Source organism: Suricata suricatta, chromosome 9, assembly GCF_006229205.1.
Source record: "Suricata suricatta isolate VVHF042 chromosome 9, meerkat_22Aug2017_6uvM2_HiC, whole genome shotgun sequence".
Taxonomy (NCBI): Eukaryota; Metazoa; Chordata; class Mammalia; order Carnivora; family Herpestidae; genus Suricata; species Suricata suricatta.
In genome coordinates, this window is record NC_043708.1 from 79,187,942 (window position 1) to 79,212,143 (window position 24,202).

General features: G+C 43.5%; 1 long non-coding RNA gene across 1 annotated transcript; it reads left to right on the top strand.

Annotated features, from left to right (window-relative positions):
* The first annotated feature begins 262 nt into the window (after window positions 1-262).
* Window positions 263-23,954, top strand: LOC115302767. Its single transcript, XR_003913619.1, has 6 exons — window positions 263-370; window positions 1,664-1,741; window positions 3,807-3,894; window positions 13,793-13,911; window positions 22,624-22,761; window positions 23,777-23,954. It is a non-coding gene; the product is annotated as an uncharacterized LOC115302767 (long non-coding RNA).
* Window positions 23,955-24,202: the final 248 nt, after the last annotated feature.

Consider the following 24,202-nt stretch of genomic DNA (forward strand, 5'->3'; position numbering starts at 1 on the left):
CATCAAGAGTGAATCCTCCCATCCAAGTACTAAGAGTGAACCCTAATGGAAACCATGGTCTCTGGGTGATAATCATGTGTCAGTGCAGGTTCATCAATGGTAACAAACGTACCAGTCAGGTGCAGGATGCTGACAATGGTGAGACTATGCACATGGTGGGGAGGGGTATATGGGAAATCTCTGTACTTTCCCCTGAATCTTGCAGCAAACCTAAAACTGCTCTGAAAAGGGAAGTCTATTCAAAAAAAGCTATAAGGTATAATACAAATGGAGGATGTCATCATGAACTTCCTATCTTTTGCAAATACTCTCCATTCTTCTGCTCTTATAATAGGCAATAGGCAGTACTGAAGTTTCTTCGCATGAAGAGGTAAGATGAAGAGGATATTGTTTCTTTTTAAATCAGTGCTTAGAGAGGATTTAATGCACAGGAATGCCGCTCAGAGCGGCACTTTAGACTGGATTGAAGATGGTAGGAGTTGGGGTGGGATGGGAGCTCTTTTGATCTTTGTTTTCTTATTTATCCTTCATCTATTAGTCCATTCTTTTACAGCTTCCATGTGCTTACTTACATAGCACACTGGTAGTTTGGGAGAAGGAAATGGTACTATACCATACTATTTGTATTGTATGTATGTGATTATTTATTCATAATTAATGAATTAATCATTCAGTAAATTGGTTAGCTCAGCAGCATTTATTACATGCTTATTATATGCTAGAAATTATTTATGGCACTAGAGAGAAAAATACCTATATACAAGAAATATTCTGTCTTCAATGAGCCTCAGGACATGACTTTTATAGCCTCTCACATAGAATACACACACAAAAAACTATTTTCTCCTAAATGCTAGATTTCTGCAGAAGCCAAGTTATCAAGTTGAATGTGTAAGTTGAGGTGTGGGTTGCATTATGTATGAAAGAGTTAAATTTATCCAGATAGCCTGGGAAATAAAGCTTCTTGTAAATTTCTCCAGTTCTTACTCACTCTTCTCCTTTCGTGGTGCCCACTTCAACCTAGCTAAGCATCTTCCCCAAGAAATCCCCATTGCATCACTAAGTTAAGATTCGATCAGTAATGTAGACTAACCTAAGACAGGCAATGCCTTCCTAGGTTGAGACTATGAAGTGTATGCGTGTGTGTTGGGGTGGGGGGTGGTGTTGCTTGAGGATCTTTAATTTGTGCTTTTAGTAGGAAATTACTTATACTCCACAGAGTTATAAAGTATGGCATGTGTATTTTCAAAGCACTTATCTAGTTCTGTAACAACCTTATGGCAGGGACAGGATAGTTATTATGCTTCTTTTACTGTGGAGAAATTGAGGCCTAGATGAAGTAAATGATTATCCATTGTCTGAAACTCCTAAGTTATAGGGTTAGGACTAAAGTTCTTCCATAGAAATTATTTTGTGATAACAGTCTGCTTCTCATCATTTGTTGCCTATATGGTATGCTACGTCATCAATGTCATCTCGTCATGACATGTCATGTAACTTCATTTTGTTTCATTTTTAAAATTCACAAGTATTTATAGGGCACCCTTTTATGCAAGGCAGTGTGATAACGGAGAGGTGGGTGTGGTGTGTTTCTTCTGTTCAACGGACTTGCAATCTGTTGTCTGTGTTTCTACTGATGCTCCCAATTCTGATGTGACTTCAGCAAAGACTCCTACTCCTGATGGCGCAATTGGGGATAGTCACGTGTTGGATTACCCAAAGCTCAGCAGCAAGCATAATGGTAAGTGTCCAATGGCAATGGGGAGAGCAGTGGTGACAGCAAGTGTCTAAAAGTGATCAGCAAAGCACCACAGATAACATTACTTGCTTGTATTTTCTGAGCCCGGCTCTCATCCTTTCTATCATTTCTCTGATGTACCCAGTATCTTTCCAAAAATTTGTTATTCTTTTTAAGTTAACATTAGTTTTTGTTGAGTGTGATCAAGAACCCTGAATATTTTTCAATGACATTTATATATCTAAGCATATATAATACACACATATATTTGTGTGTGTGTGTGTGTGTAGAAATATATACGTAAAAATATTATATTCTAAAGAAAGATTCTAGTGTAAGTATTTAAAGTCCAGATTTCCATGGACACTCACACACAGAATGCTATCCATGGGTCACCATTTCATGCTGCTGCCCCTAGTCCCTCAGCACTGGCCTTCTTGTCTTCTGTCCCCCCTGATCTCAGAGTCTTACACCCACACTCAATGCAGACTCAGTTTGCAGGGTCAAGGTGGAGAAAGAAATACTACTGACGTCAGCAACTGATATCACATGAGCTATACCCTCTTCTGGAAGCAAAATATTACCAATCTAGTTCTAAAATGAGCCACTAGGAAGAGATGCATTATATCTATTACCAGATATATCTGGCTAGAGCCTGCCTATTTTGCAAAAAGAGTTCCAGGACCATTTTGAAAGGAAAGAGCTTGTAGTCAGTCTAGAAAAAGACTTTGACAAGAGACTATTAGAAAACCACATAAGGAATTAGAAATATAGGATTTGCCACAGACAAATCTAAGTACATTGTCTATAATAGAAAATGGCCTCAGACTTGAAATAACTAAATTCTGGGATTTTCTATGGGCCCTAGATTTATCCACTGACATCTACAGGTCTTGGAATAGGCACCATTAGTTTCATATTCCAAACAAGTCCTATTCACACATCACATCCAGAACTTTTGACTAAATTAATAGGCAAACTGATTTTAACTGACATTTCTACAGAATGATCTTGTTATTTACTATTTATAACAAGAGGGGTTCTCACTCATGGTTGCACATTACACACATTGAGGGAGTGTTTTGAAATACAGATGGCCAGACTTAGAGATCCTAATACAATTAGTATTAGCTGGGGGAGGGGGGTTAAAATTCCCCAGGAGACTCTAATGTGAGGCCAGGTTGGGAACCATTGATATATAAGAAAAAAAAAACATGAACAAAACAGTCAAACTTTAGGGCAAGGAAGAGAAAAAGTGGGAGATCTTAAGGTAAGAATTTAAAACCTCTTCAAAATAGTGTCTTTGTAAATCATGACTCTCTTGTTATAGGCATGGCAAGAGCCAGTAGCTAAAATCATTAACTTCCTCTGCTCTACAGATAAGACGTCTTTACTTGGTGTACTTACCAAAGAGTCCAGCATGGAGCTGAGCTCAGAGAGCTACTGAGCAAACATCAATACTTCATACTTTCTCTTACATCGATCCTTTGCTTCTAGCATTCTTTTCCATTCACTTATAGAACATGCTCAACTGTCTGCTCCTCAGTTGACTTTGTTTGCAGATGGACAGACAGCTTAAGGCAAGTAAATTCAAACCAAGTAGCTTTGGGAAGCTCTGGAGAGCTTCAGAGGTGTTGAATTTAGAGCTACAATTCTTTTCCTTCAAGGAACCCACCATAAGGGCAATGCCTCCTCATACATTTAGATTTTTTTATTTTTGCTTTTTTTCCTTTGATTTTAATTGGGGGTGGGGTGGGGGTGGAAAGGATATCGAAGCTCTGGATGAATACTTATAGCCCCATGGTTTGCTGAAATATGTATGCACACACATGAACATTTCAAATATTCATGAATTCCCATCAAGAACAGAACTATTTAAAAATTGTAATGCTCTCCATTGACACTCCCAGCTGAAGAGCAATTTTATGGATAATTATAATGTATTGCATAATTTGGAAAAGCTTTTGTTCTCATTGTGATTATCTCAGAGAGCTCCTTTTTCACCTCCCCCTTCCACATTGACTGAATTAAGAATATCCGACCCTCTGAGGCTGTTTTTCCTTCACAGAATAAAAGTGACGTTCTAAGATGAAGTGCCTAAGAAATGATGGGTGGGAGAGAAATTTTGGTATGTGACTCACCTCTTTCTTGTGAAGGTAAGTTTTGACTGTTCTTAAAAACTTTTTCTCTTAGGACTTCATTGGGGCAGGGGGGAAGGGAACCCATGGAAAAGAACTGTAGGCATGAAAAGCCCCCTGAAAGAGGTTGGCTTACTAATTTGTTCATGATCACGAGTGAGTCACAGAGGCCTCAGTTTGCTCATCTTTAAAATGAGGGAAGTAAACCAGATAACCCTTGAAATTAACTCTTCAGAACCGGAATTCTACTTATTCTATTATACTCTTTAATTCTATCTATTTAATTCTATTCTATTCTGTTTTCTGGGAATATAATGGAGGAAACTAAGAAAATGATTAGAAACCAAGTGTCAGATCAACTTTTTGTAGACCTCGAGAAAATGGAAAATTCTGGTTCACTTTGGATTTCCTATGTGAACAGGACAAAGGATTTTAGAATGGTAATATATCCAAGTCCCCCAGAAATTCGGCTGATTTTCTTCTAAATGAAAGTGCCCAATTTTGCTATATGGCTAAAAGCAATAGCCCTTGACAGGGAAATAACAGCAAAGGCTCCAAAATACACTATCAGTCATAAGGCACCCTATATTGGGAGTTGCTTAGCATGAATAATATAAAAAGAACACCTGAAGATTCCCTTCTTCTTACTCTGTACTAAATTTTGAAGCAAATATTGTTCAAAGCCATACCTCACACACTGAGAAGGTCACCACAGAAATGGTAAAAACATTAAGAGTACTCAGAACATGAGGGTCCACCAGTGTCCATTATAAGTCATCAAGGAAGTAATACCTACTGGCAGTGAAACATTGATCAGTATGGTGAAATTCAAAATGATGACCACCAATTTTTACTTCATTTCTAATGGTATTGTTTCTTGATTTCTTCCCTTTGGACAATATTTATCGTCTTCTCTCTATAAAAGGTAAGGATTAGATCTTCCCTCTTTTCCCACTCCCTATGCCTTTTCCAGTTTTGTATGTGCTGCTGAAGGGAGTACGCCTTTTCCAATTTTGGATACTAATGCTGTTGATTTTTGTCTGTAATTACTTTTGGAACTTTAAACACTATGATTTTCTCTTTATTTCTTGTTCTGTAAAGCCATAGACTTCTTAAGTGTTCTCACGCTATCAAATTTTCTGGCCAATCCTTGCATAGAATTTACTGGCTTGCTCCCACTACTTTCTCCAATACACTATTGTAAAATGGCCTCATCCCTGAAGACCTTAACTAAAAGGTAAGACATGGTCATTCTTCGATTGTTCTTATCCCATTCATGCACCACATTAATATTACTTTTTATGTGTGGACTTGCCTGTTTCCTTTATGATGTAATCTCTGCAGGTCCTAACTTCCTACCTAATCTCATCGTTAATTGAAGGCAGACATGATCATCATTTCTCATCTTCCCACAGAAACTCAGGCAGACAGAGCACCAAAGTGTGCTCAGTACATGCTGCTGATTAAAATAACTAAAGAGACACATTCCCACCCCCCAAATTACTGTTGATGATTTGAAGTGTCAGTCCTAAGTCACAGTTTCAGAAGAAAATGAGATTCTTTCCAGCCTAGGAGAGCACTTCTGTTCACCTTGAAGGAGTTTTAATTAACTTATTTCTAGTGTCTCCAACATCCCTTGAGAGTTAACACCTTCCTTGGCAGTCAACCAGATAGGATGGCATTAAGCTTGGAAAGGGTTAGATAAAGGCCAGGTATTTTCCACACCTTGTTTTTGGGGTATGGATTTGTTTTTTGTGCTGTCTGTCCAGTACAAGTTCTGATGATCCTTGATTCCTGATCCATATTTTGATGTGGGTAGAAGAGAGGGAGGTGCATAGATTGGAGCAGATATTCCTGGAGGAGGGGGAGGATGATTCTAACCCTGCTGTGCTTCTCTCCTTGTCATGGTAAGCTGGAGAGGAGGACACTGAAGATACTGGACGGTTAGGAAGCTCCGTGGATGGAGGGTAGGCAAACTAAAGTGTTGTTGGTTTTTTTTTTTTTTAAGTTTGAGAAAGAGAGAAGGAATGAGAGAGCATGAGTGAGAGTGGGGGACAGGCGCAGAGGGAGAGAGGGAGAGGGAATCTCAAGCAGTTGGCATACTTAGTGGGGAGCTCAATATGGGGCTGGATCCCATAACCCTTCGATTATGACCTGAGTTGAAGTCAAGAATTGGATGCTCAACCACCTGAGCCACCCAGGTGCCCCCAAAGTTTTTAATCTCTCTCTTAATTAGCTCTTACCTTTTGATAAGGTTTGTTATAAAGGATTGAAAGCATTGTGGCATCTCCAATGCCTCTTTAAAATTATGAAATCAAGATGAAATTAAATGCAGGATAATTCCAAGTTTTTGAACAATGGAAATCTATGAAGTTAACAGAAAGCACCCCATTTCCTGACTATGGTAATCACAAATTTCACTCATAAACTCTGAAAGGTCTTTCTCCTCTATCTTACACGTGTCATCTGCTCATGCAGGTTAGGCATGTGATGAAGACCGACAGCTGTTCTATGGTAACCCCAAATCAGCACCCTTACAACTGAGGGCTTGCTCTGGCTCACCTTCAGGTCATGTCCACAGTTTAAGTGTGTGTGTGTGTGGGGTGGCAGGTGCTCTGAGAGGAGTTTACATTACATGGTGACCCAGGAGCCCTTTCTTCCTCCCCCCCACCCTGACTGAAAGCAGTTCTCATGCATGAATGGAATTTTATTGGGCAAATAAATATGGGCTCTCTGTACTATTTTAAAGTTTCTAAAGGGTGGTGGTAAAAGCAGGGGCTGGTCTAGGGCTTATCCAGGGATGCGTTCCTCTCTAGCAGAGAAGGGCTTCCGAAAATTCACACAGTATTTTTCCAGAGTCCATCATGCCTGACTATTCACAAACATTTTCTGGTAAGTGCCAGAGAAAGCGTTATGTGGGAGGAGACATGGTACAGACTTACTATTGCCTCAGGAAAGCCAAGCACAATCTCCCTTAATAACGAAGAGCCTGTCTTCAGCTGTGACTGAGGGAGAAGACTTTCTAACACATTGTAATATGGAATCACAGAGATGGAAATTGGTATTTACTGGCTTCTAATTTGCTGTCTGCCTTGTATTTATCTGAAATACAAACACGGCAAAGGAAGAGGGAGTCTTTACAAAGGCTATTTGGCTTTCCCGCTCAAACTGCTCCAACCCAGTAGACCTCCTGACAGTGATGAGGCCATTTTCCTCACAGCAGGCTGGCTGTCTTCTGTCAGGGCTGCTGTGAAAGGGGTCACAGGGAGAGTGTTAACAGATCAATGCCTTTGGTTGAGCACTTTCTCTTCCCACAGTGAGTGCAAAGGATGCCTTCTTTTCACATGAAGTGGATTTGCACGTCTGGAGTCCTTAAAGCCAATTTTCATTTTTAATCCAGTTTGACCAGATCTCATTAATCAGTCAAGGCCTCCTTTTCACACTTGCCTTGGGACACAAAGGGAACCCAGTTATGAGCTGTTAATTAGCTATTAGGGGACTGGGAAACTTCCAATGGGTCATTATTCACACTGTTTGAGGCTAATACTTATTTAATTAGAACTATTCCTTTCCTGTCATAAATTCCTAGTTAAAATAAATTTAGCTTGAAATGTCAGCACTGCTTAAAAAGAAACTGGTGGCTAATTCAAATTCTGCTGACTTTATGGGACAAATGCTTGAACAATTGCTGTCCTGCGAGGCCGTGCACAGCGACTAGGAACCGTCAGGACGCGCACTGGGGACATAAGCGGGTATATACAGACAGAGAATGCTCTGTGCGGACCAGGGGGCTCCCCTTGGTTGTATAACACTCCCCCGCAGGTTTTCTTTATTGTTTTGAAAACTTTGATGCATGGCGTGGGGTGGAGCAACACCGTCCTTACTCAGACGTTCACACGCTACGTGTACACATCTTATTTATTATAAGGCCACAGGTTCTGAGAACCAGCGTTGGCTGAGGCCCTTGGGGAATTGTGTCCTGACTAATGAAGTTTCTAGGTTACACAAGGGTTCAGCAGAAAGTGTTTTGTTTGCATTACTGAAGCTTGTGAAAGGCGAGTTTCTATAGTTTCCTCTTGTTTCAATGATATATTGGTGTATAACAAACCACCCCAATACTCAGGGGCTTCAAACAACTATTTTATTTGTGAGTCATGAACTTGGTAGGGCTCAGCGGGGTGTTTCTTTAGATCTATGTGGTGTCTGATGGGACTCACTTGGCTGTATTTGAAAAGGCTTTTCCACATGTCTGGCACCTCAGTGCTGCTCCACAGGGCCTCCCTCCCTCTCTCTCTCTCTCTCTCTCTCTCTCTCTCTCTCTCTCACTCACTCACTCTTTCTCTCTCTCATTATGGTTGGCTTGGGCTTCTTGATTGCATGGTCATCAGAGGGTGGCTAGGTCCTGAGAGAGAGTGTTTCAAATGGCATGTGGCAGCTGCCATTCTCTCAAGGCCCAGGCTTGAAAGTTAACCAGTAATACTCTACTGCATTTTGTTGGTCAAAATAGGTCACATGGCCAACCCAGACTCAAAAGAAGGGGACACTGATTCAGTCTCTCAACAGCCTCCCAAAGACAAAGAATGGGTAGCCATCTTTAATGCACCACACAAAACTTGCCACATTCAAAATTTTTTAATGTTTATTTACTTTTGAGAGAGTGAGCGAGAGAGCGAGAGAGAGCAAGCATGACCAGGGGGATGAGCAGAGAGAGGGAGACACAGAAGCCTCTAGGCTCTAAGCTGTCAGCACAGAGCCTGATGCGGGGCTCGAACTCATGAACCAAGAGATCATGCCTTGAGCTGAAGTTGGATGCTTAACTGACTGAGCCTCCCAGGCGCCCCATAAACTTGCCACAAGCAAAATCTAACTTTTGTTTGCTGACTGAAGATTATGTGGTATCTCTTCACTCAAGATGTGAATGGTCAGTGCCTAGTTAGATGGAGGTAGGAGATGTGACAGATACCAGCATCAGCTAAAGATGCTTTTGGGCAGGGGTGCCTGGGTGGCTCAGTTGGTTAAGCATCCGGCTTCAACTCAGGTCAAGATCTCACAGTTAGTGGGTTCGAGCCCCACGTCAGGCTCTGTGCTGACAGCTCAGAGCCTGGAGCCTGCTTCAGATTCTCTATCTGCCTCTCTCTCTGACCCTCCCCTGCTCACACTGACTCTCTCTCTCTCTCTCAAAAATAAATAAAAACATTTAAAAAATTTAAAAAAAAAGATGCTTTCGACTGTATTTGCAATGACATGGATGGAGCTAGAGAGTATTATGCTAAGCGAAATAAGTCAGTCAGAGAAAGACAAACACTGTATGATTTTACTCATATATGAAATTTAAGAAATAAAACAGATGAACATAAGGGAAGGGAAGGAAAAATAAAATAATGTAAAAACAGAGAGCGAGGCAAACCATAAAGGACTCTTAACTATACAGAACAAACTGAGGGTTGCCAGAGGGAGGTGGGTCGGGGCTGGGCTAGATGGATGAAGGGCATTAGGGAGGCACTCGTGATGAGCACTGGGTGTTATGTGAAAGTGATGAATCACTGAATTCTACTCTTAAACCAATACCATACTGTATGTTAACTAACTTGAATTTAAATGAAACCTTGGAAGGAAAAAAAAGATGCCTTTAACTATGAAGAACAGAAAACTTAAACCTGTCAATGTCATATAAAAAGTTATTTGCTTATTAGGCAGGAAGTCCAAGGGTGGAGGGGTGCCTTCAGGGTTGGGTGATCCAGTGCCTCCACGATGTTCATTATTCTTGTCTGTCTTCTGTGACACCTGCAGTCTTGGCCTTGTTCTAACTCCTTTCCTTACGGTAGGACGGCTGGCAGTAGCAACTGTGGCTGTTTGCTTCCTTATTCACAGTCATTGGGTGAGAGAGTCACTATTTGTGGTTCTTTCTTTTCTTTTTCTTTCTTTTAAGTGTTTGTTTATTTTTGAGAGACAGACAGAGCCAGAGCTTGAGTCCAGGAGGGGCAGAGAGAGAGAGAGAGGGAGACACAGAATCTGAAGCAGGCTCCAGGCTCTGAAATGTCAGCACAGAGCCTGACTTGGGGCTCGAACCCATGAGCTAAAGTAGGACACTTAACTGACTGAGCCATCCAAGTGTCCCTGTGGTTCTTTCTTAAGAGCAGGAAAGTTTTCAAGAAGACCCTTGTCAAATGTCTCCTCCAATCTCAATGGCCAGAGTGGAGTCACATGCCCACTTCAGAAAGAGTCACAAACAAGAGGAATTGAATTATTCTTACTAGTCTGGCCCATCATGGACAAGAGGGTGGGAGCACTTTCCCCCAGAGATGTGAAATGCTATGCAGACTAGAAAATGAAGTTGGGGTTTTATTAGGAAGAAGGAAGATGTCAATAGATTTTCGGATAGGCAGCCAAGAATGTCATTGTCTTGTTTTAAAAATAAATCCATGGCCTCTATTTTTTCTTAAGATAGAATTTTTTTTTTAATTTTTAGTGTTTTAGTTATTTTTGAGAGAGAGAGAGAGAGAGAGAGAGAGAGAGAGAGAACAGAGTGTGAGTGGGGGAGGGGCAGAGACAGAGGAAGACACAGAATCCCAAGCAGGCTCCAAGTTGTTAGCATAGCACCTGATGCAGGGCTTGAACTCACAAACTGGAAGATCATGACTGAGCCACCCAGGCGCCCTGAAAATAATTTTTTTATTGGGGATTTCGTTTAGGGAGAAATTATTGTAGAATGGGCAATGTTAGTAGGAGACCAACCTAGTTAGAATTCTGTGTCTGTACTGAGAGAGTGATCTCTCTAGGTCTCTGTTTTGTCCCCCTAACATTAAGATAATAGTACATGCTTCCCAGGGTTGGGGTTAAAAAGTGACCCTGGATACAGGACGCCAAGAGGCAAAGTACATAGCCATCTGCTGGAGGGCACACGTACAGAGGGTCCCTCTGCGGGGAGAGCGGGGGCTCCTGAGAAAGTGCAGGGCGATGTGGAGCACAGCAGCTTCCCAAGGCAAAACAGCCACATACCTGAGAACCCGGAATGTAAACTTTTGCAACTAGAACCATCCAGAGTTGGGAGGAATGGCGGTGTGGCGCAGAGCTGGGGGCAGATTCCTTTGGGTGTTTGAATCCCCCCACAACATGTTTTTTTAGAAGTGGAAATCAGGTTATAAAGAGCACTAAGTCAGCTCTAAAGGAAAAGGCATCGAGGGACAGCCTACAGCTTGGGGACACAAAGGTATAGCTCGTGCTATTGGTGAAGGGGTTATGGGAGAGCAGGCCCACCAACTTGACCTTGACTGACAGCACGTTAGGTCATTAGCCCATGCCTACCGCCGGGTCATGGCTCAGCCAAGCAAACAATGAGGATGCCCCACACCCCAGGCCAGTCTTTGGGCTCATGCACCCATCCCAAGGGTGACCGCCTAGCCGCCTCTGACTGTCACTAGTTCCCACTTCCTACCAAACAAAGTGCAGTTGTTAGTTGTCGTTGTTTCCCTGTCTCTTGGCCACCCCCTCGCATTGCTGACAGCGCCTTTACGCTCTACAAATGCATTTTAAACTTAAAGTAAGAGATTCTCAGGGAGGAGAAGTTTCCATCCAGGTACGTTCAATCAGGATTGTTTTTTTTTTCCATGCTTGTTATCTCTAGCCAACTTGTCAATGTTCCTGAGGCCTTGTAAGATGTAAAATTACAAGGTAAGAGCATCTTCAAAGGTGAAAAACAAGCCCCAGATGTTTCCAACAGCAGTTAAGAGCCACAAAATGCTTTGAAAAACCTCCTCTAACTTTGTTTGACTCTAGCTCAGACAATCTAGCAAAATAACGTAAGATCAACATTCACTTTAAGGAGTAGATTTTAGTTGCATGCAGCTTCAGATTTCCAGTGTTTGAGACACCTTTTGTTATGTTTTGGGGGTAACATTATTAACCCTGAAATGAATGCCAGAGGCTGGCTAAATTACAACAAAAGACCGCAATCTTCACATAGTAGATGTCAGTAAGTGGTAAGGCATCTGCATGCATCATGTCCTTTCTGTCCTTCACAAAGGCTACAAGAGGGATTAATACCCCCTTTCACAGATGAGAAAATGGCTTCAGCGGGTCAAGGTCATACATGTAGTCACAGACCAAGTCGATTCCAGCTCTTTGTGGGTTATACCCACTTCCAGCTGATACAATTCCCTTTCTTTACCCACATTCAACCCCTTGCCTAAGGTTAGTTATGCCAAAATTGGGAAATGTGGGCTCCTGCCCCTCATTAACAGGGAGGCAGTGGAGAAGCCCCTTTCCCTGAGTGCTCTAATGGTCTCAGAGAACAGAATCAAGCTCCAGAAAGCCCAGGTTGCGTTGGCTATTTTGCATGCCCATCTGAATGCTTATTTAGCCCTTTCCTGCCTATTAACTCTCCTGAGGGGTGTGGCGGGGGCAGAGCCTCATGCAAATGCTGTGGGAGGCAGGAGCCATCACAAGAATCAAATCTTTCTTGGCAGAGAGAGCCACCTTTGACCAAGTCTCCTTGGAATGAGGCTCTGGAAGTGGGTGCTCTCAGTGAACACCGTGGAGCTGTGGCATGGGAGGCCTTCCCTCTGTAACCTTGAAGATCATAGGGCCAACTGTCTAGAATGAAAAATAAGTGAGGTTCTTGCTGAATCAGTATTATGGTGCTCTAAATGTGACTTTGCTGTGCTTGCAAGGCATTCCGTTCAATGAGGTCACAGGGCCACACCCTAGCAACTCACAAACTGCAGGAGGCGGGGTCAGGGAGGGAAGGGGAGAGGCTCCTTAATGGCTTCTCTGATACGGTGGTTTTGGAAAAAGGGAAGGCAGTTCGGGGCTTGGCACAGATACAGAGGGATTAGAGCCTAAAAGCAGGTGGGAGAGGGAAAACAAAAAGAACAAGCTATGAGAAGAAACAGATGCTTGTAAAAGCAGATGTGTAGACAGTGATAAGAGGTCAGCTCTGGGTCCACAGGATGGGTGATGACCACTTATTTCCTCTGCTTGCTGTTCTCTTCTGAGGGCAGTTATTTGGGATCGGCCTGCATCTGAGGATCTCAGGCATGTGGCTGGACTTTGGGTAGCTTCGGGCTGGGAGATGGGGGAGGATGGGTGTGTGCAGATGTGGACAGATTAGGGAAACCTTTCAGCTACCAGAAGGACAGCCACCTTCTCTGACACACGATGCTTCTCTTCTCGTTACTTCCTCTTCTGTATTTATCTAACGCACAGAGAGAGCAGCTCACAAAAGATATGCAGAGCTCTGGGTTTTAATTTTAATTGTGCATGGGACCTTGAAGGAGGACAAGGCAAACTCCTTGGTACCATTGGCCCTCGTGGATGACGTGTTCCTGTTTGTTAGGATAAAGACCTCACACTGCCTGTGGTTATTCAGCAGGGTCCTTGGGGACCAAGGTAGGGAAGGACTCTGTTGCAGAGAAGGCTTTGAAAATAAGAACACTATCCACCCTGGATCCTGAATACTTGGGCTTAGTCTTCACGGCAACAACTATTTCTGAGATACTTGGAGTGAAAACCATGTGACCTTGTTCCAGAGTGGAATACACACTCTAACAAACCACACGGACCAACTAGAGGTAAAGCCCAGCCTTGTCTAAATAAGAAACCACAAGACATAGGAAGATGTCCTCTCTCACCTCATGGGGGAATTCCTTTAATAGCATCCATGATATACAGCCATTACCTTTTTTTTTTGAGCAGCCGCAGTGATGAGACATTCAACGACTATTCAAGGTGCCCCAATGACCTGCTGTTGAAAGATGTTCCTCTTTATACAGAGCTCAAGATTGCCTCCGTAATTTCCACCCACAGATTCTAATTCTGGAACCACACACACACAATCTATTTCCTCTTTCAGAGGACAGCCCTCTAATATTGTGTGACCATTTTCTTGACCCTCATTTTCTTCCCTATTCTTTCTCAGGAGTCCTCTCAGCTGTTCCTCACAGACTCCAGACGCTTCTCCTGGAAACGTCCTAGATCGCCAGCGTCCCTTGTCCTGGAGGAATGACTATTACTGACGGGCATTGAACTGCGGTTATGGTTAGTCAACTTTAAAACACGATGTTAAATGAAAGAAGCTGGACACAAACGATTACAGACAGCAGGATTCCATTCGAGTGAAGTCTAAGAATATGCAGAACGAATCCGTGATGAAAACCAGAAAGCAGTTCCCTGACCAGAGGGGAAGGGTGAATTCACTGGAAAGGGATGCAAAGGAGCTTTCGGGGTGGTGGAAAGGTTCCTTGTTTTGCTTGGGGTAGTGGCTGGTGGGTGTACAGTTGCAAAAACTGCTCAAATTGATCACTGATCTGCATATTTTACAGTGAGTTATGCCTCAGTATAAAGAAAACTCCTATTTTTCACATAGCAAACCACCTTTCTTTCCCCTCAAATTTGCTTGTCACTTGTTCAGCTTGAGATATTTTTAAGATAGCAAAAGTGCCACAAATGTGTATCAGGAGCAGCTGTCAGCTTTTCTATTGTTAGTCAATTAAGCATGCACAAATTTGCCTTCTCCATCACGCGATTCTGCTTTTTGTATATTGAAAGAAAAAAAACCACCTCAAGCACAAGTAATATTAGTGCCAATTACCTTCACAAAAACTAATTGCTCCGTGGTATTTTATTACAGTGTAAGGATCCTAAAGTGATTAGCAAAATATCCTGGTTGAGCTGAAATAAGACACGTGTGCCCTTGCAATGGGGCAAGCATTACCTCTCCAACAAACAGATTGAATAAAAGAAAAAGGTAATGCTCATTGCAAAGTTGCTTTACAGGTTCCACTGTGCCAAGAGTAGGTCTTTTTTAAAAGCAAATATTCCGAGACTTTTCCTTCTACTATTTCTGACTCTTCAGAAGTTGAACATTAGCTCAACCCACCAAAGTAGCAAGAAACAGATTTTTCAGAGATCAGAGAGAACTCTCTCTTCAGTCAGTAATTGGGACCATTTTCAAAGTTATCCAAAATAGGATAAAAAAAAAAAAAGAGCCAGGAGAGCCCCATAACCCCAGTCTTATGAAGAAAAAAATATCAGACAAATTTCAATAGAGAAGCATCCTATGATATACCTGCTCAGGACTCCTCAAAGCTGTCAAGGTCACCAACAATAATGAAAGTCTAAGAAACTGTCAAGCATAGTCTAAGGAGAATGGCACCTGAATTTAATGTGGTGTGGAGATGGGACTCTGGAATTGAGAAAAGGCATTAGGGAAAAACTAAGGAGACCTGAATAAAACATGAACTTTAGTTAATAATAACGTACAGATATTGGTTCACTAATTATAATACATGTGCCATACAAATGTAAGATGCTAACAATAGGGAAAACTGGGTAAGAGTATAGGGGAAACCTCTGTGCTATTTTCTCAAGTTTTCTGTAAATCTAAAATTAAGTCTAAAAAAAATATAGGTTGCTAAACAGCTTGCATAGCCTGGAAAAAAGTCCAGAAGGTTACATACTGAATTGTTTTCTGAAAAAGACAAAAAATGTTTTCAGAAGTTATATATCTTAATGATGGGATTAAAGACTTCTTAAATAAATGCAGGAAAAAAGGCAGGGAAGAAGACACTCGCAACACGAACCCTCTGTACACTTTGGGTCTGGGGAGGTGGGCAGTGTCAGCCTCCGAATCAAGGGCTTTGACTAATGCTGTCTACCATCTGATAATTATGATATTGAGTTCTGATCCCCAAATCCGATGCTCCACATTTTGGCCAAAATATCTCTAAACAAGGGAGTGGCCCCAGCTCTTAATGAGAGAGGTGGTTCATTTCTTCAGGTTCAGAGTTTTCAGAGGAATCTAGAAATTAATTTGAGAGCTTGGAAGAAATGGGTCGAGATATTCCATCGCATCATTTATTTCCCCCAACCAGATTTCAGATTTTGGCATAACAACTCTGACCTGACTGGGGTTTTAACTTCCATCGGAGTTTGGGGCTATACTTATTGCCAGGGCCTGGGTCTCCTTGTCCTCCTTCTGCAGGTGAGCAAAATCTCTTTGTTTGCCTTCATGGAGAGCTTTTAGCTTTGTCACTTGGCTTTCAATGGGCTGGTCACTGCTCTCAGCTTTTTGTTCAGCTGTATTCTTTTTGTAGAACTTCAAGAGTGGAGTGTCAGGCGCCCCCCACCCCTCTGTCCTCAAGCTTTCTCTTTCCTGATATTTTTCTGACACCAAATACAGAGCACTGGCTATTGCACCCCCTTCCACCTAAGCATGATCCTAATCCATCACGGGGAAGTCATAATAATTGGATCAGGGAGCATCTTTGCTCCAGAGACCTTCCTTGATGGGTCTTCACCGTCAGTGTAGGGGGGAGTGACCCAGCTTCCAAACATCAGTCCCCCCCTGCTTTCTCAGACCACTCCTGGCAGTAGCCCCCAAAGGCTGGGTTCTTTGGGAAGCTGAGCCTGAGATGCACTTTAGCATGTTTATTAGGGAGTGGCCATGAGACCAATATCCATAGAAGGGGAGAGGCGAAAGCAGTAGCGGGCGGTGGGGGAAGCCAAGTAAGATGTTATACTACTAGAACCACACCATCATTGAAGTAAACTTAGGAAATAAAGAAGAACAAAAAGGAGCAATATCTCCCCCTCCCCCTGAGTCCTAACACTGCCAATCTTTTGGTTGAGGAATATGGGTTTTTTTTTAATGTTTTTTATTTATTTTTTTTGAGAAACAGAGACAGCGTGAGCAGGGGAAGGTCAGAAAGAGATGGAGATACAGAATCCGAAGCAGGCTCCAGGCTCTGAGCTAGCTGTCAGCACAGAGCCTGACGCCGGGCTCGAACCCACGAACCGTGAGATCATGACCTGAGCTGAAGCCGGACGCTTAACCGACTGAACCACCCAGATGCCCCAGGAATATGTTTTACACATTCTTATAGAAGTGTATATGTAATTCCTTTTTAAAACATGGTTTCACGCTGTACATTAGGTTTCATAATTGACTTTTCTCATTCATATCTTATGACACATTTTTCCATGACACTGAATATAAAGCTATTTTGTCATTTAAATGGCTGCAGAGAAAGGCTGACATATCATATGAGAGGATGGATAGGGTTTGTCTAAGAGGCCAGAGTCTGGAGCCAGACTGCCTGGGTGCGCGTTCGCGCCACGTGTACAGCTTGGAGATGGAGGCGAGTGAGGGAGGCTCTCCTACTTCAGTCAAATGCTGATGGTTATCATAGGACCTATCTTTCGGGAGGATTAGATGAGCTAACGCATGTAAAGCATTAAGATAAGAGCCTGGTGTTCAGGAAGTGCTATGCAGACAGTGTTAGTGCTTTGTAGGAAACACTATTGTGGGGGTGCTGGGGGGCCCAGTGGGTTGAGCATCTGCCTCAGCTCAGGTCATGACCTCACGGTCCATGGTTTCGAGCCCCGCTTTGGGCTCTGTGCTGACGGCTCAGAGCCTGGGGTGGGCTTCCAATTCTGTGACTCTCTCTCTTTCTCTCCCCTGCTCGTGTGTTCCACTCTCTCTCCCTCAAAAATAAACATACATTTAAAAAAACAACACTATTGTGTATTTAGCCTAAGTCCCTAGGTTTTGATGTTTTCTCTAATAAATAAATGTTGAATGTTGAATACCCTTCTGCTTGGGGGACAATCAGGGATATTTATTTGCCTATTTCCCGCAGATAAATTCCTAGGATTAAAATTGCTGTGTCAAACCTCCAACGCAAGTACTATGTCTCTAACACAAGTATCATTTATGTAAATCTCTGTCAGTCTGCTTGGTGGAAAATAAGGTTTTGACTTATATTTATTTAATAACTAGAAACATTGAGTTTTTTCATAGCTTTATTTGTTGGTTCTACTTCTTTTGACCAACTGGCTACTTAGAGCCTTTGCCTATTTTTCCAAGAGGGGACACTCTTGCTCTATGGATTTGAAACAACTCTATGTATTAAGGACATTCTGTATAGTTTACAAGTCTTAAATATAAAACCAGCTTGTGAAACTTAAGTTTCCTACTGAGGTTAGAGCAAGGCAGTAAAACCATGTTTGGTATGAAAGAGATAGTTGGTTTCAGAAACTCTTTTTAAGTGACCTAGTGAATCTCAGTAAAGGGCAAACTGGGGTTCTTTCTACTATTCTTCCATTTCTGTGAGTGTGTTAGTGTGAATTATATCAACACGAGAGGTTAAAAAATAGACCACTGAAAAGAAACCTGACGTGACTAGTGCCTTGGCAGCCCAACTGCTAAAATACCCGACTACTCTGTTCCATTTCATCTGTGGCTACTAGAGAGAGAGACCTGATGGCCATCTCTGTGGCCAGCCTGAGCCGAGTCTGCGAGCTACTCCTGCCCAGAATAGCTGCCCAGAGCTCTGCATTTCCCCGGCCTGAACCTGGGCCTGCTGGCTGTTATCAGGTGCTAAATATCCTACCTGAAATGGCAAGACATGGTGGCCTTAGCTCGCCTCTTTGGTTATGAAGCCTCCCCCCTTCCTCTCATTGGTCTTAGGAGGGTTAGAGGTGGCAAAGTACCTTGCTTTCATTTTCTCCGTTCCCACAAGTCCGTGCTTCTTGCACAAAGGCTCACTCATTTAGAGCTAAAAGACTCATTCTTGGTCCTAGCTCTGCAACTAGACAGTGAGTCCTTCCTCAGACCAACATACTTACTAGATTATGCTGCAGCAACAAATGAAGGCCCGAATCGCTGTGGCAGAATTGAACGCAGATGTACGCTGCCCACTGTACGCGAGCAGTGGAGGTTTGGGGTCAGGAAGCATGGGGATTAGTGGGGGCTCTGCACCAGGTAGTCATTAGGGACACAGGCCAACAGAGGCCCCGCCTCTGTCACCTCACCAGCTGTTACAGCAAAGAAAGAGAAGCACGGAGATGAAATGATACTCGTTTTTGTCTTCCTCAGTTCTAAAGTCTCGCATATGATCCCCATTCACATCCCATTGCCCTGCACTAGTCACAAGGTTCCACCTAACTATACAGTGGCCAGGGAAGGTGGAGAAGCCCATAAATATGTGTTGAACTTTCGTGTCTCTGCCTGCTCTCAGCCCAAGTCTGGATGCTTCCTCCTGGTATTGCAATTTAATTATTTATAATATTTCGTTAATGTCTCCTTGCTAGACTTGGATCTTTTGAAGGGTTGAGACTCCGTCTTTTTTTGTTCACCACTGAATTCTTAATGCCTAGCAAGGTACGCGGCAGGAAGCACACCAACAGAACTGTGACCTTTGATGCCATCTGGTGGTAATACCCATGTATTACAGAGAAGTTTCTTTTAAATTACGTAGAGACTGAGACCTCAGACTTAAATTCTTTTTGGGGTTTTCCAGTGGGTGTGTGGGGAAGTGGAACAGAGTGTTAGAAAATGAGATGTTCCAAGATTTCAGATGAATACTCTAGAATGACAATGTCTGCATGTCATAGGGTAGTTGATCTATCAGTTCTGGCATTGAAGCCCCTGCCCCCCCACCCCCCACCCCCCAGTCTCTCCCCTTCCCCAGTTTGGCTGGTTTAAGAGTTTCGGTTGTTGGGAGACAAAACGACATCAAATGTTATACCAAATAAAATGTAAAAATCTACCCCTGGCTGATAAGTCAGTTGCAAAATAAACTCGCTTATTGAACTCTGGCGGCCTGCCCCCTCTCAGCACCAGCGACAGAAAACGGATAAAGCTAGGGACCTTTCCCGTCCAGTTCACCACTCCTTCAGAATCCATGTTCAAGTGCCTTCTGTCGAAGCCGAAAACATTCAAGGTAAAGAACCAGGTTAAGGAGGTTTGTGAAAAGTTATCTGGCTCTAAACTTTGAGGTTTCGGAGAAGTGCCAGGGTCAGCTCTGGCTGCTGACTGCTGTGCCAGATAAAAGCGAATGACCCTGGGGGCAGACAAAGGGTTTTAAAAAGCAAAGCTTAATTGAAGGTAATAGTGGGAGACAGGAAAGATTGGAGAACAGTAATGGAAGGAGTGCATTAGTGAGGGTTCTGCGCTGTCATCTTTTACCCAGAGCCTCTGGGCTCCGCTGTGTAAGTGGCCCCTTGCTCTCTGGAATCCATTAGCTCCCCAGGACACCCCGTTATGTGCTCAGTGAGATGGAAACTGTGGTGCCCTGCTGCTGACCCTGGGGAGGAGGAACCTCAGGCAAACACCACTTCCCAGAAAATAAGAAACAAAACAAAACTTAAACAATGAGGAAAGCAAGAGAGGGCAGCTCTGCCCTTTGACTGGTCAGCTGGCCAAGGAGTTTGCTTTGTTTGTGAGGACCTGCTAACTGAATGTGGCGAAGCTGGCGAACAGAGAGTTACAGATGTGTGTACCTCGTCAATATCGTTTCTGGAAACAGTACAGAAAAAAAGCAATGAGAGAAACTCACTGAAGTGGCAGACGGTTTAGAAATGGGGAGGACAATCTTGAATTTTTAATTAATAAAAATTCATATTCACTGGGCACTTGGTAGGGCCAAGTGGTAAACTAAGTCCTTAGAGATGGTTTATCTCTCAAATCTCACAGGTACTCTGGGGGGGTAGATGTTGCCGTGACCCCCATTTCACAGGTGAGAAGTAGGCTGAAGAAGATCCTATAACTTGTCCAAAGTCGTGCAGCTGGGCAGGGTGGGACCAGGGCTGCACTCTAGGGCTGCTGTCCCCGAGTTCTGGCCTTCACAGTGGGTTCATATGGTTTCCAGGCTGCCCCTTCTAGTGCCCTGAATCCTAGCTCCTAGATCTTGGCACCATTAGAGTTTCTAGTGACTCATTTTGTCTCTCAGTGCTGCCTCTCTGTACCCCTCCATTCTTTCTTGTCTAGTTAGTGATAGAGAGCCATAGTCCATGTCATCAAAACCTATTGATTCTGCAGTGCTGGTGGCTCGGGACATAGCCATGTGCACAGGAGGGGCCCACTGTTCCCAGGAGTGGTCTATTTGACCAACCAAGGTTTGGCACGGCTGATTCTTCTGTTCCTTGATTTCCAGTTCTCCCACCCTGCCCCCTCCCCATAACCATTTTCCCTGGCCTCACTCACACTTCAAAACTCCAAGCTCGAAGGAACCCAGAGGTCCCAGAGCCACCCTTTCCTGTGAGAAGCTTCTTAGAATTCTTCAAAGGATAAACTCAGGGTATTGCTCAAACACCAAATTCAAGTGTATCTTTTTCAGTGAAGTGCTTTAAACTTGTTGAAGCTTAGTTTTCTGAGGGTTAATATCCTTTTGCTCTGACCTGAACAGGGAAAGTGCGAAAGGAAATTCAGATGATAAAGGTCAGCTGGCCTCTGAATGTTCTCTCTTGCTATGTGAGTAAACGCTTGCACTACTGAAGAGGAAAAGACTGAGGCTGTCAGAAGCCTGTGTGCAGAGCTGTGAGAGAGCGCGCCCAGAGGCAAAGCAGCATACATAGGCCCAGGCCCTGAGTGAGCAATGGGGGGGGGGGGGGGGGGGGGCACAGAGGGTTTTGTATTTTTTAGCACAGTGTAAGTGTGCCCGGGGCCTGGCAGTTTTCTTGGAGTCAAACTTTAGGCCACTGTCAGGGACAGGGTTTCTAGGGCCAGGAATTGGAAGATCAGGGCATAAGGTTTTGCTTTGTCGACGACCAGAGCATGATCCTAAGCATGACTTCTCTGCTTTGGTTTTCCTATCTGTACAATGGAGGTGATAGTGTTGTTTGCCTGTCTCATGGGAGCTGGTCTGTTCAAAGTGCGTCTGAAACTTTACTGGTCAGAACAAGAGACAACAGGGGAGATGGCCAAAAATTAGGGCCTTTTCAAAAAACGTGTTCACACTCCTTCATGGGAGAACCTGCCCATGCTTTAGATGTAATTTCTAGACTAGCTGATGTGAGGTTAAAGGACAGAACGTTTACGTGGCACTTGGCATAGGGCTTGATGCCTGGAATTCCATAAACATTAGCTGTGACTTGCTTTGTTGTTAACTGTGCTTTCATGTGTGCTATTGATGTTCCCGTGGGGCTTTATAAAGCATAGCTTGCTACGTCACTTACTTTTGGGAAGTTGCTCACCTTCTTCGCACCTCAGTGCCCTCAGCTGTAGGACGGGAAGGGTAATAGTGCTGATGTGTGTGGTGGCATGAAGACACCTGAGGTACCATGTAAGAGCCCTCTGAGCAGTCAGCGCCCAAAATGTAGGGATGTTGCAGCCATTTGCTGTGGGGGCATCCGGCAACATGGCAGGAGTGGCGGGGCCTGATAAACATTAGGGAACTCCGAGTACATTCAGGAAGAACAAATATGTTAAGACTTCCTCCAGTGAAGATCTAGAGAACTGTAGCCAGCGATCCCTGGGAATCTATGAGGCACTGATTAGGGCATTGGTTTACTTCCTGGGCTTGGCTAGATTTATGGAGAAAAGGAAGATTTCAAAAGCGAAGACAATGAAACATGTTGAATGTCATCTACTGTTGTGTAGGTGGGAGGCTGTGCTGGGCTTTCCTGCTGCCTTGAAATTACTTACGGATGGGAGACTTTGGAAAGATGCCTTTTCCAAAGCACATACAAAGTGAGAATAAAGGTATGGATGGATGTATTCACTGAACCCTTCAAAGACCTGTAGTTAGTCCGGAAGACGAGTATTGTTCACAGAGAAGAGATCTTGAGGGATGGTTGACGGTTATGTACTCAAAGCAAGCCTGTGGCTTAAGGGAATGCACTGAGGCCTGAGGGGGAAAATACATTCTTCAACTGAGGCCACATGGTTTCTCAGGCCCCTGGTGGCTCACCACCATTCTACAAGTCTGCCTTTCTATTTCCCTCACTTTGAACTACTTCCCTCTACAGGCAACCTTGGGAAGATGATTGACCTTGAAAGAAAGAAACCAAGAGGCGGTGGCAGGAAGTCAGGCCAGGCCAGCAGGCAGTGGAGGTGGAGAGAAGACTAAGGGAAGACGTCGCTTTAGGAGTGATGGCGGTGGTGAGGTTAGAGCAATGCTGGCAGTCCCTTTCTATTAGTCTCCGCCTTGGCCACCTTTCTACATTCATATTTCAGCCCAGTCCAGGGTCCGTAACAATAAAAGGAATTAGAAGGAATTTTCTAAGTGGGAAAGTAAACTCAACTTCTTCCCCCTAAAAGCTTTCCTCGGTAAGATTTGGTCTTATCTTCAAGGGAATAAGCCAGGAACCAGAACAGCTCTAGCTCAGAGTTTGGGACCTTCTAAAAGGAGGGGAATGTGCCATGGGAGATAGCCTTAGTCAAAGTGGAAAAGTACTCAGGTGGGTGGTGGTGATGTGGAACCAAGAAGGGAGGCAGGAGGTCTGTTACTACCAAAGTAATACGAGAGAAGATGTTAGCAGCTCCTACTCTAGAAGCAGCTTACTCTCCAGGGAAGCAAGGGCTTTGGCGGGAAGAACATGAGTGGCATACACGTGAGGATACAGGCTTGGGAAATAGGGCAGAAAATGCAAACATAGTGGCCTTATGGTATCGTCCAGATGACTGTGTTTTAAACGTCGAAGCCTCACAAACCCAGTGCTAGGAAGAGCCTCTGCAAGGTGAGCTCCGAGTCTTTTCATCAGGCAGTGACTTCAATGCCCATCAAAGTGTAAAAAGCTTATTTTACTCGTGTGAATGTACATGTGAATCTGTCTGGGGGAAAAGTATGCCTGAAAAAAATAGCAAGCATCAAGTAGATGTGTTCTAAAGCAAAGAATAGCAGATTAGTAATTGCAGACCAAAAAGCTTTTCCTCTCCAGAGCCTGAACACTAATGCAGGCATTGTTCTGCCTTCAGGCACCGTCACTGAGCATTAGTGCCTCAGAGCGTTTATACCTATTAGGGTGTGATCATCACAGCTCGTGACAGAGCCTCCAAATTATACCTTTTAATAATTTTGTTAGCCTTTTCATGCCACAAAGTTTTAGGCTGTGTGTTAACTTAAGGCAATTAACTACATTAGGAAGAAAAGAAAAATAGCCTTGACTTTTTTCCTTCCAGATGCTGAAATCGCCAGATCAGATGCTGTGTGTGGACCACCCACAAGCGCCACCTTCAGGCAGTCCCTCAGTACTGTTGCAGAAATCCTGGGCCATCTGGACTTTGCTTGTGAGTGGAAATATACAACCACCTCTCCTTGATCTGTCTTGGCAATATGGTAAAAGAATCTTCCAAGAAATACTTGTGTTTCTGGTGATGCTTTGCACTGGAGATTTGATTATTTTATTATGACCAAAGAGTAAAAGGGGCTTTTTTTAGTGCCCGTTGGTGGCTCCAAATGGAAAATTTCTGAACTGAAAAGTCCATTTGGCTGAGAAATTGGTTAGACCCATTAGCCACTGAGCTGACTGGCTAGGTGGGTAGATCTATTAGATATTTAACTAAAATCCAAGACAATCCAGAGTCCTTATTTTAGCTACCAATTTC